This window comes from Triticum aestivum, chromosome 5A, assembly GCF_018294505.1.
Source record: "Triticum aestivum cultivar Chinese Spring chromosome 5A, IWGSC CS RefSeq v2.1, whole genome shotgun sequence".
NCBI lineage: Eukaryota > Viridiplantae > Streptophyta > Magnoliopsida > Poales > Poaceae > Triticum > Triticum aestivum.
In genome coordinates, this window is record NC_057806.1 from 694,339,326 (window position 1) to 694,354,062 (window position 14,737).

The 14,737-nt window shown below is 45.5% G+C and overlaps 1 pseudogene; it reads right to left on the minus strand.

The window, feature by feature from the left end:
• Positions 1 to 1,937: 1,937 nt before the first annotated feature.
• Positions 1,938 to 9,850, minus strand: LOC123108472 (cortical cell-delineating protein-like; annotated as a pseudogene).
• Between the last annotated feature and the right edge of the window lie 4,887 nt (positions 9,851 to 14,737).

The following is a 14,737-nucleotide window of genomic DNA, read 5'->3' on the forward strand; positions in this document are numbered from 1 at the left end:
TGGTCGAGCGATGTACTAGGATATACTAATGTGGATGCATCCAAAACTTGCGCTCTCTAGCTGCTTGAATTTCCTATATATGTACAAACATTGAGTCAATTTGACTACTACAAGAAGGGATCATTTCAAGGCTATGACACAAACTAGAGAGTTGACAACTTGAGATTCAAGAAAGGGAGAGCGTATCCGATCAGTATTCCAGTGACAGGATGGAGTGCAAATGACCTTACAAGAGCTGATATTTTCAGCATCAACAGCTAGAAAATGGGCCATTTCTCGTGGATCGCTTTCAGCCTTAGTCCATATTTACTTATCGTGGTGTTTTTCTTAGTTCACCATAATGTGATGTTTTATACATTGACACAAAGTGTAACTTTGACAACAAGCTGGTATTTCAATAGAGGTATAACAACAAGAAAATAAATTACACTTCTCAATACAAATCTAGGCATATGATTTTCTATTTTCAAATCAAATAATATAAAATAGATATCTTTTAGAGGAATACAATAGAATTGGTGCTCGAAAATTTCAACTTTCCTTTGAGAAAAGTCCAAAATGTTATTTGTTTTTATGTATGGAGGGAGTATATATTTTGAGTCCTTTACAGTCTTGAATTATTTTGGGACTTTTTTTCGTGATCCATTGGCCCAAATTAGACAACACTACAGAAAAATTGTGGTAGTATATTTGGACATCAACAGCATTTTAGGCAATTCACTGTTATAAACCAGATAGATTACGGATTTCATATTATCAACAAACGGTATTCGTGATTCACTTCAGTAACCATGCCTTTTCCGGGTCGAATTCGTGTTGATCTTTGGATCAGAAGCGCTGGTAGAAATTCTTAATTGAAGGCAGCTGCTAATTGCAAATGTCCTGAACCGCTCCTCATGTGCCGAGACAATCATAGGTCAAGCTAGCCAAATCATACCAGATAGTTTCTACCAGTACTTCTGAAACAACTCTATATTATATATAGTACTACAATCAAGTACCATACCAACTAGTACTGGTTCTCACGTTAGAATGTTATAAGTGATAAACTCGTTTCTAACAGACGAGGACATGCGGCTGGTGGCTAGGGCGGGCAGATGGATGGCTGAGGTGGGCAGGAGGCGGAGGCATGCATGCAACACCGGTAAGGCGGAGGAGATGCTCCGGTGAGCGGCGGGCAGGGGGCCGGTGGAGAGTTAACTGCATCAGCGACTGCAATTATTCGAATAATCATAGATTAATTAGGATCAGTACCATGTTAAACAACAAATGTACGCATATTAGGTTAACCGGAAATTACCAAATTAACCTTGAGCCTAACTACAAGTCGAACCATATTAACCATGTGATCAAGTCAATACTACTACACAATATATAGTCACGGTTTAGAAGACACAGTTAAATTTGCATGTGTTTTCACAATAGACAAGGTTTAGGGCGCATTGCATTTATTTCTAATAGCTAATTAGTACTCCGGTATACTATTTCTATATGCATGCGTAGTGTGAATGCTATTTTTTAGCCCATCTCATAACCAATAGATAATCACCTAGGTCTCAGAGAATTTCCAAGCGCGCCTTCTAAAGTGTGACGGAGGTAGTACCATAAAAACTTCCTATTTTTTGTCATGCATCCCTTCTGTACCGAGGATTTTATGCAAGACAGGACCACAATTAAGGGATTGGACTCAGTATAATTTGTAGTTATTTTCCTGTAACCCTTTCCTGTTTCTTAATATCGTCTAATGGTTGTAATTTTTATTACCTCTATTGTTCTTTGTACTTCCATCATTGAAGATGAATAGGTTGAATGTTTCTGCAAAAGAAAAAACTCGCAATAGCAAAGAAGAGAGGCCATGATCAGATACCAGATGTGAATGTCATCACCATTCATGCAATAATGCATGCGTACAAGCTGGCAATATATCACGGGTCGAGTTAAACACAACCTGAATCATTTTACTCCACGTACGTGTACAATTTGTACACATCATTGCACAATACGCGAACCATGCATTTAGATATCTGGAAGAAATGACCGACTACTATTTTATAAGCAGTCCCTGGAAGAAATGAACACCTAAACGCATGCATCCATGAGCGACGAGTGCGATGACGACGAACTGGAACAGAAAACAAAATACGTAGGTGCATGCGTATGATAAGTGTGATGATGACGATGCATGGTTTGTGATGCATCGATCAATGGATGATGGGTGAATCAGCTGGGGCAGGTGAAGTCGGCTGGGGACATTGAGGAGGAGGACGAGGTCGATGGGGACATTGAGCTTGATGCCGAGGACGTTGGCCTTGATGGCGGTGCAGAGGCAGACGGCGGCGTCGAGGTCGGCGAGCCCGCCCAGCAGCGGGCAGCAGTCCTTGCTCGCCGGCACACCTAGGTTGAGCTTTAGCAGGTTCAGTACGTTGGCGCACGCCTTCAGCTTCAGCGTGTTGATCGAGCAGGTGCCGCTGCCTCCTCCGGTCGTCGGCGGGGTTGGGACTGGGACGGCCGGTGGGGGCACGGCGATCGGCGGGGTTGGCACTGGGACGGCCTGTTGGCGCCGCCTCTTTGCAGGGCCGCTCTTCTTCTAGCTCTCACAAACACACACATGGCGATGAACTCTACACACGCACGCACACACACATGCATCAAGGAAGAAGACCAAAATGGCTTTGCCAAGACAAACTTTCTTGATGCCCACCGTGGCTACATTGTGTATCCAGCCCTCACGGCTCTCATTTCCATTCATCTCAAAATAGTATATATACACAAGGTTTAGGCACTTCTGTCATGCACTTTACGTCACCATTAGAGCCACTACTCCACTAGTTTCTCCATGATCCACATGACTCTGCATGCAGCTAACTAACTTGACTCAGCTCGGCTACTACCCCCACCAAGCAAATTCTATGCACCTAACTAACCAAACTGCATGCATGCTGACTACTCGGCCAGTACCTATGACCCAGCCAACTACACACACGCATGTATCCATCTGATGCATGCAGGTAGCTAACTCACGCGAGCACGGACTCATGCCGGCACACACACCCGTGCCCACCACGGACCAGACCTAGCGCGCCGACGCCGGTCACCACCACATGGGCACGGACATGGCTTATTGCCAACACTCACCCTCTAAGCCATGACCTCGCCATTGCCGGAGTTATTGCAGCTCCTGTTGTTGTCGTCGTCACGAGCGTTACCCAGCCCGCGGACCCGACCTAGCGCAACGACGCCGGTCGCACCGCCACGGACCTAACCCGGCGCACTGACGCCGGTCGCACCGTGCTCCATCACGTCTCCGACGACATACGCCGAGCTCCTTCTCTGCCGGCGACACACGCCCAACGTCCCTCGGTGCCCCGCACGTCCCGCGCGCACCCGACGCGCCCGACGAGCCCAACCGCACCGGTGCGTCCCGTACGTCCCACGCGCACCGTACGCGCCCGACGAGCCCGACTGCACCAGACGTCGTGGACCCGACGTGTTAGCTCCAAGATCGAAAAAACGCAGGAGGTAGATGAAGAACAAAAGAAACAGATCGAAACAGAGAAGGTTTGGTACTGCCAATGTGCAGAATTTTCTGGGTCTTTATTTCACATTATATAGGGCTCAAGGAGCTGACCTCACGACCAACTCGGCCTACTATTCGTGCCCAACACGTCGTGACCCTGATCACAAACCGAGCAGGTTTAAAACACACTTTATCTCTAAGAGTTTGTCCCTAAAACGACTTCAAACGAGACCTGAACTTTTCCTATCTTTTACAGACTCGGGCACCTATTAGAACATGTGTTTACAGAGAACAGAAAACTCACATTCACCCCCCTAAAGACGATGTTATGACTACTTGACAGCCTTTACTCCGATCTTCTCACACATCTCTTGAAACTTCACCTTCCCAAGTGACTTCGTTAAAATGTCCGCGAGTTGATCGTTTGTATTGACATGCTCGACCTCCATCCTCCCTTCTTCCACACACTCACGAATGTAGTGGAACTTCACATCAATGTGCTTGCTACGATCATGATGCACAGGATTCTTGCACAAAGATATGGTGGATTTATTGTCAATATGTAGCTTCACTTGCTTCGGCTGTTCTCCCATCAAGTCCGCATATAATCTACTGAGCCAAACTCCCTGACACGCCGCAGCCGCTCCTGCAATGTACTCCGCTTCGCAAGAAGAAAGTGCCACTACCTTCTGCTTCTGTGACAGCCAACAGATCAAATTTTCACCTAAGAAAAAAGCAACGCCAGTAGTACTTTTCCTGTCGTCCACGTCTCCTGCCATATCACTGTCACTATAGCCCACCAATGGTGGTCTTGCCTCTTTCTTTCTTGTGTACTTGCAGCCATATTTTGGAGTGCCCTTAACATACCTCAAAATTTGCTTCACCGCAGCTAGATGTTCAGTAGTAGGGTGCTCCATGTATCTACTAACGATCCCAACAGAGTAGGCCATATCAGCCCTTGTGTTCACCAAGTACCTTAGGCTCCCCACAATGCTTCTGTAATCTGTTGGATCAACGGCCGGCGCCTCACTCCGTTTGCTCAACTTGAGCTTAGCCTCCATAGGCGTATGTGAAGGATTGCAATCATCCATGCCACAATTCACCAGAATTTTTGTGGCATATGCCTCTTGGCACAATGTGATCCCATCTCTACTTTGATGTACCTCAATCCCAAGGTAAAAGCTTAACAAGCCTAGATCACTCATTTTGAACAATTCCTTCATCTGCTTCTTGAATCTTCCAATCTCCTTCTCGCTTGCACCAGTGATTAGGAGGTCATCAACATACACACCAATGAGTAGACGACTTGCATCTATACCTCTTTTATACATGGCATGCTCTAGTGGACACTTCTCAAAACCAAGTGAAATCAAAGTATTATGAAGTTTAGTATTCCATGCTCTAGGGGCCTGCTTCAAACCGTACAAAGCTTTATGCAACTTATATACCTTATGTTCCTCTCCTTTCTTGACAAAACCAGTGGGTTGCTGCACATATACCTCCTCCTCTAGATCTCCATTGAGAAAGTCCGACTTCACATCCATGTGATGCAAAGACCATGACTCTTGAGCTGCTAGTGCAATCAACAACCGAACTGACTCCATCCTTGCAACCGGAGCAAAAACTTCTTCAAAATCAATGCCTTGCTGCTGTACAAACCCCTTGGCCACCAACCTTGCTTTGTGTTTCACCACTGCTCCTTGTGAATCTTTTTTAACTTTAAACACCCACTTGAGCCCAATTGCATTGTGTCCACTTGGAAGATCAACAAGACTCCATGTTTGATTTTCTTCAATTGAACCGAGCTGCTCTATCATGGCGCTGCGCCAAGACTCTTCATCGTTCGCCTCTTCGAACGTGGCTGGTTCTACTTCAGAAAACAAGCAATGATCTCCTCTCTTCTTCATTCGATCTCCTCTCTTTTTCATTCGCACGGGATTAATTTTCCGAAGAGCCTCCTTTGGATAAAGATCCAATACTCGCCGGAGCTTCCCCGACGTTGGCGGCCTTCCCGGAGTACGCTCAGGGGACTCACGAGTCTCCCCCATCGCGCTCCCTCCAACCGTGCTTCCTGGATCATCATCATCCCTGAAATCTGCACCTTTAGAATTTTCGGCTGCCACGGCAGCGTTTCTGGGCGTCCCTGCAGATTGCATGCCAGATTTCGCTGCCACGGCAGCGTTTTTTGCTGCTGTTTCTGAACGAGCTCCAGCTGCTGATCCGTCATCTCCATCATCATCACCCCACCACGGTCCACCTCCTGGGGTAGAGGGGGAGCTGGCAAGCCGTGGCTGGGTGTACGCGCCATGGGGGTTCCAGGTGCGCTGCCGGATCCCGGATTTCCGCCGCCATGTCCAGGATCGTCATCAACATCAAGCCCATCTTCATGTACGTCGTTGTCGTGATGGTGGCCTGCAGGATCAGTGTGATAGGATACAACAAACATGTCATCACCTCCTGTAGGACGGTCCTCCACTGCTGCGCCGTCCCAATTCCAGGCTTTTTCTTCATCAAAAACTACATCACGTGACACTTGTACTTTCTTCGTTGCTGGGTTGTAGACTCGATATGCCTTTGAACCTTGCTCATAGCCCAACAAAATTGTGGGTATACTTCTGTCCGCTAGCTTCGCGTTGTGTGCACCCAACACCTTGATATGAGCAATAGATCCAAAAGTCCGAAGATGATCAACCGAGGGTTTTCTACCGCACCATGCCTCGTACGGTGTCATTCCAACAACACTCTTTGTCGGAGCTCTATTGAGTAAATAAACAGCAGTAGTCACGGCTTCTCCCCAAAATCTCCCTGGTAGCTTTTTGCTTTTCAACATACTTCTGGCCATAGCTACAATGGTTTGATTTCTCCTCTCAACGACTCCGTTTTGCTGCGGAGTATAGGGTGCCGTCAAGTACCGCTTAATCCCATGCTTCTCACAATAAGCTTTAAACTCATTAGAGGTAAATTCCCCTCCTCGGTCAGTCCTTAATGCCTTCAACTTTTCTTCAGATTCAACCTCAGCTGCAATTTTCACCTTTCTGAAAGCTTCAAGTGCCTCATCTTTGCTCCTCAACAAGACCAACCACATATACCTGCTGTAGTCATCTACTATGAGCAAAAAATACTTCTTCCCGGATGGGGTAGCCGGAGTAATGGGTCCACATAAATCACCATGAACCAGCTCCAAAACTTTTGAAGCTCTGAATTTTGCTTCTCTCGGAAACGCACCTCGGCGTTGCTTGCCAACTAAACATCCAGTGCAAAGCTGATCAACATGATCAATCATGGGCAGTCCACTCACCATCTGCTGCTTTCCCAATTTCCTCAATGCATGAAAATTCAAGTGACCAAAACGTGAGTGCCACTTCCACGCTGTTTCATCAAACTTTGCTAGCAAACACACCGGCTGTGCCTTGTCCAAATTCAGGACATACATTCTGTTCCGAGACCTCTTCACACGCATCATGAGATTTCTTTGACGATCATAGCCCCACAAATATCTGTCTTCGAGCACAATTTTGCAGCCCCTCTCTTCGAGCTGTCCCAAACTAATTATGTTCGTCTTTAGCATGGGAATGTAATAAACATCTGTGAGAATCTTGTACTCACCACTCTTTGCTTCGAAGACCACCGTGCCTCTCCCTAAGATTGGCACTGTTTTGCCGTCACCGAACCTGACCGTCCCTCCAACAGTCATGCTTAGCTGAATTGGGTCCTATCCCCCGACATATGGTTGCTTGCGCCCGTATCAAGGTACCAAAAATTTCCGGCCCTCTTCTCTTCTTCCTCGTGGAGATAAATTTTCTTCTCCACAAGTGCAACGGTTTTAGCTACTTGCATTTGTACGTCCACCTCTGGAAACTCACAGATTTCACACAGCAGCATGTTGGCTTGATCATCATCAATGTCACCCTTCTTCGCGATATATGCCTGCTCCTTCGCTGGCTTCCTACACTCAGACTTGAAGTGCCCCATGATGCCACAATTATAACACTTGATCTTGCGCTTATCGAACTTCTTCTTTGGAGCGCTGTCCCCCGTGTTCCTCTTATTCTGTTCTTTTGGCGCACGATCTTGGCGAGTATTGCTTGAGCCCTCGCCAACCTTCTTCTCCCTTGCAATCAACAATTGCCACTGCGCCCTCGTGAGCATGACTTGCTCGCCGTCCCTAGCATCACCGAGGCTATGGCGCATCCTCTCATCATGAGCTTTGTAGCGGCCAACGAGGTCATCGACCCTCAACGTAGTCAGGTCGACACACTGCTCAATCGCCGTCACGATCTGCATGTAATGGGGAGGAGAAGCACGCAAGAATCTCCTGACCACTGAAGTCTCCGTCAGGTTTTCTCCAAGCGCGTGGATTCCATTGACCAACGTCATCACCCGCGAAGCAAAAGCATCCGCGGTTTCATCGTCAGTCATCACAAGCGTTTCATAATTCCTCAAAAGAGTTTGCAGATTCGCTTGCCTGACACGGGTATGCCCCTCGAAGAGCATCTTCAAGGTATCCCATGCCTCCTTCACCGTTTCCTTGGCGATGATATGCTGAAGAACGTCCATCGGCATCACCGAATAGAGCGCCGTTGCTGCCTACCTGTCCTTGCAGTGCTCGGCGCCGTCCTTCTTGTAGGCATTGCCGCCGGGGTCCACGACAACCCACAATTCAGCGGCTCGTAGGGCACACTCCATTAGAGCCTTCCAAACCCCAAAGTTCTCCCGATCAAAACGAGGGTATGACGTCCCGGGTATGACAATTGCTTTAGCCACCCCGGAACTTTCTGCTGCAGCCCTCTGCTTGCTCAAGTCGTCGTCCACCATGATCACCGGGTACTAGGCGATCACAACGAGGCTCTGATACCACGTGTTAGATCCAAGATCGAAAAAACACAGGAGGTAGATGAAGAACAAAAGAAACAGATCAAAACAGAGAAGGTTTGGTACTGCCAATGTGCAGATTTTTCTGGGTCTTTATTTCACATTATATAGGGCTCAAGGAGCCGACCTCATGACCAACTCGGCCTACTATTCATGCCCAACATGTCGTGACCCTGATCACAAACCGACCAGATTTAAAACACACTTTATCTCCAAGAGTTTGACCCTAAAACGACTTCAAACGAGACCTGAACTTTTCCTATCTTTTACAGACTCGGACACCTATCAGAACATGTGTTTACAGAGAACAGAAAACTCACAACACGCCCTACGCGCCCGGCGCGCGCCCATACACGCGCCCGACGTGACAGGCTCGTCGCCATGGTTGCTGCCGCCCGACGCCACTGTGTCCTTCCAGCACGAGCCGCCGCAGATGCCGTGCAATGCGACCACCTTGCCGGCCGTTGTCGCGCACCGCCGCCGATGCAGCTACCGCCGCGCTGCGCCCAGTCGTGCGCCACTCGTTGCCGCTGCCGAAACCCGCAGCTCCATGCGCCGCCGTGCCGTGTCTCCGTGCCTCGCGTCACTGCGCCTCCACGGTCGTCGTGCCGAGCTGCCGCAGCCTCTGCGCCACCACGCAGGTCCTCCGCGACATCCTCGCCTCCGCGACCACCGTGCTCGTCGCGCGCACGACATCACAATGAACCGCCGTGGACTCGCCGCGCGCGCCGCGAATGCCGCCGCACGCCACGGCAGCCCCTCGAACCTTGTGGCTCTGAATACCAATTGTTGGTGCCGCCTCTTTGCAGCGCCGCTCTTCTTCTAGCTCTCACAAACACACACATGGTGATAAACTCTACACACGCACGCACACACACATGCACAAGGAAGAAGACCAAAATGGCTTTGCCAAGACAAACTTTCTTGATGCCCACCGTGGCTACATTGTGTATCCAGCCCTCACGGCTCTCATTTCCATTCATCTCAAAGTAGTATATATACACAACGTTTAGGCACTTCTGTCATGCACTTCACGTCACCACTAGAGCCACTACTCCACTAGTTTCTCCATGATCCACATGACTCTGCATGCAGCTAACTAACTTGACTCACCTCGGCTACTACCTCCACCAAGCAAATTCTATGCACCTAACTAACCAAACTGCATGCATGCTGACTACTCGGCCAGTACCTATGACCCAGCCAACTACACACACGCATGTATCCATCTGATGCATGCAGGTAGCTAACTCACGCGAGCACGGACTCATGCCGGCACACACACCCGTGCCCACCACGGACCAGACCTAGCGCGCCGACGCCGATCACCACCACATGGGCACGGACATGGCTTATTGCCAACACGGCCGGTGTGTTGCCGCAGTACGACCCGCAGCCATGCGCAGCTGCCACGAGGACCAGGTTCAGAGCGAGGAAGAGGGCGGGCTTGGAGGGCGCCATTGCTATGTTGGTTGTGGCTGAGCTAGGTGGGCTTGCTAGCTTGTGATAATTTTCTTTGGTTGCTTGGGGTGGTATTTATAGGCCGGGATGTAGTCTGCATTGTGCAACAAGGGCAAGACCGTCATGATATATCGAGTTTGACTCTTGCCGTAATTTGCGAAAAATATGTACGACCACTACTGCACCATTATTGGAGCTTAATTTGTTCGCGAACGAACAAAAACCTTAGACCTGCACCATGACATATGTTTGATGGGTTTGCAAATTTAGCGGTTATCTTGAGAGCACACATAGTATAGGACAAAGGAATATATATGCATGGCAGCACTACGAGCTGGCACATAACCTGATCCTCAGGGTCACGGGAGGAAAATATAGGAGATTACATGTGGCCATGCATGCACAGGCAAGCTACTACCAGCGCAGAGATGTCTACTATACGTTTGGTACTTTGTTTATTATACTGGTTCGTTGTCAAGCATGGACACATACGCTACAACTAGCTGTCTAATTATTAGTTAATTGTCCCCAATGGGCAGTGGTTGTGCTGGCAAATAATTTCAATATTGACAAGGGAATTACACTGTTTTAGTAGCTAGTTTACAATATCGCCACACAAAAACTCTAGCTTACGAATATTCATGTGATGGAGCTAGGCCGCTTTGAGTGAACAAGGGCGCGTGAAGAAATTACTAATTTTCTATTTTTCAATTGCCTATAATATATTTATATTTCAGTCATCTTTCAATCTTTGGATCAACACCTACACTTATCGTACTTTCTGGCAATATTGCGCACTTTGAGTACTAAACTTTTGTGTGAGGTAATAGTATGCCATTTTAGGTAATCAATACCTAAAAAGTATTAGAACACTTGAGATTTCGTAAAAGTGAAATCATATGCTCTCTATCCTTGGAAATGTTGTTTGCCGCTGTTGAGCTTCTAGTCTAGGTAAAATAAATGAGCGTACTGTTTGTTGTATGCAAAGACCCACACTGCGTTTAGTATGTGGCATACTGAATAATTACTAGTTTATGCACGGATGAATCTAGCTTTATAATTCGATGGACTAATTTGTATCTAACGAATTTCTAGTGTATGCAAGGATGAATGAGTCATCCTATTAAACGTTTTATGTGAAGGATAGTGGGCATTGCGCCTTGACAGATCCATTTTTCTGGCGGGAAGCCTTGACAGATCTTTAATGCTTAATAGTGCAGCACATTTAGTAATACTTTTATTCTTAGAAAGTATGTTTTTATTTAATAGGTTTCAGAAAAAATGTTAATGTTACTTTGAAAGTGAGCCTGAGTTGAGCTAAGCACATGGCCAGTTAATATATATTCATGTATTTTTCAAAAATAAAAGAAAAACAGAAAATGAACAAAGTAAACATAAATGCAAATAAAAGGTGAAGAAAGCAAAACAGAAAAAGGAGAAAAGGAAAAAAGGAAAAAAATAAGACAAAGGAAAACACAAAAAATGACACCCAAACATCATCCACGCATTGCGTCTTCGGGGAGTACGCCCGCTATCCTTCACATGAAGTCGTAGAAGCTAGAGAATAACCTGATTTGAAATGAAAATGTTTCAGCAGGGGAAGGAGTTGCGCAAGACTATCAAGAATAATAAAGGACTTTTTACTTTACTCCGGGGAAATCTGGAAGACTTATATTCTCTTTGTTTTCGCCCCTTGGGAAGCTTTCTGATCTTCTTACAACGTTAGACTGGGATTTATCACGTGTTCTCGCCTTGTAGCTACAACAATTATATATATATATATATATATATATATATATATATATATATATATATATATATATATATATATATATATATATATATATATATATATATATATATTACAAAAACAACAATGATTTTAGAGTAGGATTTTCCATGACTAGTAATCACGCATGTGCACATGCACATGTACCCCATCAAGGATATATGTGTACTATCCATAATACGGGCAGATTGAGGCTTCAACAAGCACCGTGGCAAATTGCAAAAGGATTATTTGTAAAGCAACCGGGCAACTGCGCCTGATCCAATTTTCCATTGAATGGAAGGGCATTACCTACCGGTCTTAGAATATACAACAGTGAAGAATACACGTGCAACTGCGTAGCAGTAGCACATGTGTTTGCAACTCTAAAGTTCTGGCCTATCACCCTCTCAATTTCACATGGATCAAGTAAGATAGTACTTTGGCTCTTGGTGACAGGGCCTTTGAAGTAGCTGTAGAAGGGCTCGCGTTGAGGCTGGCAGTAGCACAAGACAGGAACGACAACCTTCCTTCGCTTCGTTAATCACTCATTGTTTGTGCAAGATATAAAGATTAAAAAGCTTGTAAGGCAACACATGATGCTGGAGTTGGACCTCAATGAAGTTGCTTGACAAGTGACTTCAATGTTAACAAAACATTTCTTCTTTATGAATATAGTGAATATGATGAAACTCCGATATATTCAGTGAAACACTTTCAGATATATTGACGATTAAGGTTGATTACTTCTTCATGTGGAACTCCTAAGGATGGATATGGTAAATGAAAAAAAACTAACTAAAAATGAAAGGTCATATTACTTAATGAGACGATCATCTTTATTTTATATAAACACGGTTGCAGCCTATCAACAATCAAATTATGTGCGGCATTTTTTTTACCTTGAAGAGATAATTATGTTCTCAGACCAGTGCTCCTCGGGGGACTTGACGTGTCACCCACATATGGCATCATAAAGATGCTATAATTGTCAGCAAAACCTCTGAATTTTAGTATATGCCAAGCAATGAAATGAAAACACATGTAGAATGAAAATATCAAAAAAAAAATCATCATGAAGCAACAATACTTCACTTAATGTGTCCAATGGAGGAAATATGACACATATTACTAACAAAAGGCGCCAGTACTATAACCAGATGATGCAATAATCATCATAATCTAAGAAGTGGGAAATGCACAAAATGATCAAATTTGCATCATTTACCTATGCATGTATATTCTTCAACCACATAATACGTTGTCGCTGTGCAATATACATAAAAATAATAATGTAATTTCTTTGTCAGCATGGTACATATTATAATATATTGTTTCTATCATCTTGGCACAAAACACTATAATATATGAATAAATATATTGCAAGATTGACATCCTTGAGATCGCTACTTATAAAAATGGTTGAATTTTTGTATTGTTGTCAAAAGGTGCAACTAAGCAGAGAATTATATACAAGGATACATAGTCCTATCGATTCTGCAATACTGGGACTATGAAATGGTGAAAGAAACTCATGATCAATAGCCTACATAGAGCCCCATACCTCTATCCTGTATCCAACACCCAAAGTAGGATTATATATGATAGCCCGTCCGTCGTTGCAAGGAAGAATCCAGTAAATATTAACATGAGCTGTACAATTTTGAAGTTCATTGTATAGAAGGGATAATATAAAAGGGATCAAAGGTATAGTTCAAGCGACATCCATGGTAACCATGACTCTAGTGCAAGTGGGAGACTGAGGGAAATATGCCCTAGAGGCAATAATAAAGTTATTATTTATTTCCTTATTTCATGATAAATGTTTATTATTCATGCTAGAATTGTATAACCGGAAACATAAAAGATGTGTGAATACATAGACAAACAAAGTGTCACTAGTATGTTTCCTAACCATGGACAAAGAGTTGTTATTTGATTGACGGGATCACATCATTAGGTGAATGATCTGATTGACATGACCCATTCCATTAGCTTAGCACCCGATCGTTTAGTATGTTGCTATTGCTTTCTTCATAACTTATACATGTTCCTATGACTATGAGATTATGCAACTCCCGTTTACGAGAGGAACACTTTGTGTCCTACCAAACGTCACAACGTAACTGGGTGATTATAAAGGAGCTCTACAGGTGTTTCCAAAGGTATATGTTGGGTTGGCGTATTTCGAGATTAGGATTTGTCACTCCGATTGTCGGAGAGGTATCTCTAGGCCCTCTCGGTAATGCACATCACTTAAGCCTTGCAAGCATTGTAACTAATGAGTTAGTTGCGGGATGATGTATTACAGAACGAGTAAAGAGACTTGCCGGTAACGAGATTGAACTAGGTATTGGAATACCGATGATCGAATCTCAGGCAAGTAACATACCGATGACAAAGGGAACAACGTATGTTGTTATGAGGTCTGACCGATAAAGATCTTCGTAGAATATGTAGGAGCCAATATGAGCATCCAGGTTCCGCTATTGGTTATTGACCGGAGACATGTCTCGGTCATGTCTACATTGTTCTCGAACCCGTAGGGTCCGCATGCTTAAGGTTACGATGACAGTTATATTATGAGTTTATGCATTTTGATGTACCGAAGTTTGTTCGGAGTCCCGGATGTGATCACGGACATGACGAGGAGTCTCGAAATGGTCGAGACATAAAGATTGATATATTGGAAGCCTATGTTTGGATATCGGAAGTGTTTCGGGTGAAATCGGGATTTTACCGGAGTACCGGGAGGTTACTGGAACCCCCCGGGAGCTTTATGGGCCTTAGTGGGCCTTAGTGGAAAAGAGAAGGGGCAGCCCAAGATGGGCCGCGCGCCCCTCCCCTCCCTTGGTCCGAATAGGACAAGGAGAGGGGGCCGGCCCCCCTCTCTCTTTTCCCCCCTCCGCGAATCCTATTCCAAATAGGATTGGGGGGGGGGGGGAATCCTACTCCCAGAGGGAGTAGGACTCTCCTGGCGCGCCCCCTTCTAGGCCGGCCGCCCCCTCCCCCTTGCTCCTTTATATACGGGGGCAGGGGGCACCTCTAGACACACAAGTTGATCTTCGTGATCGTTCCTTAGCCGTGTGCGGTGCCCCCTCCACCATATTCCACCTCAG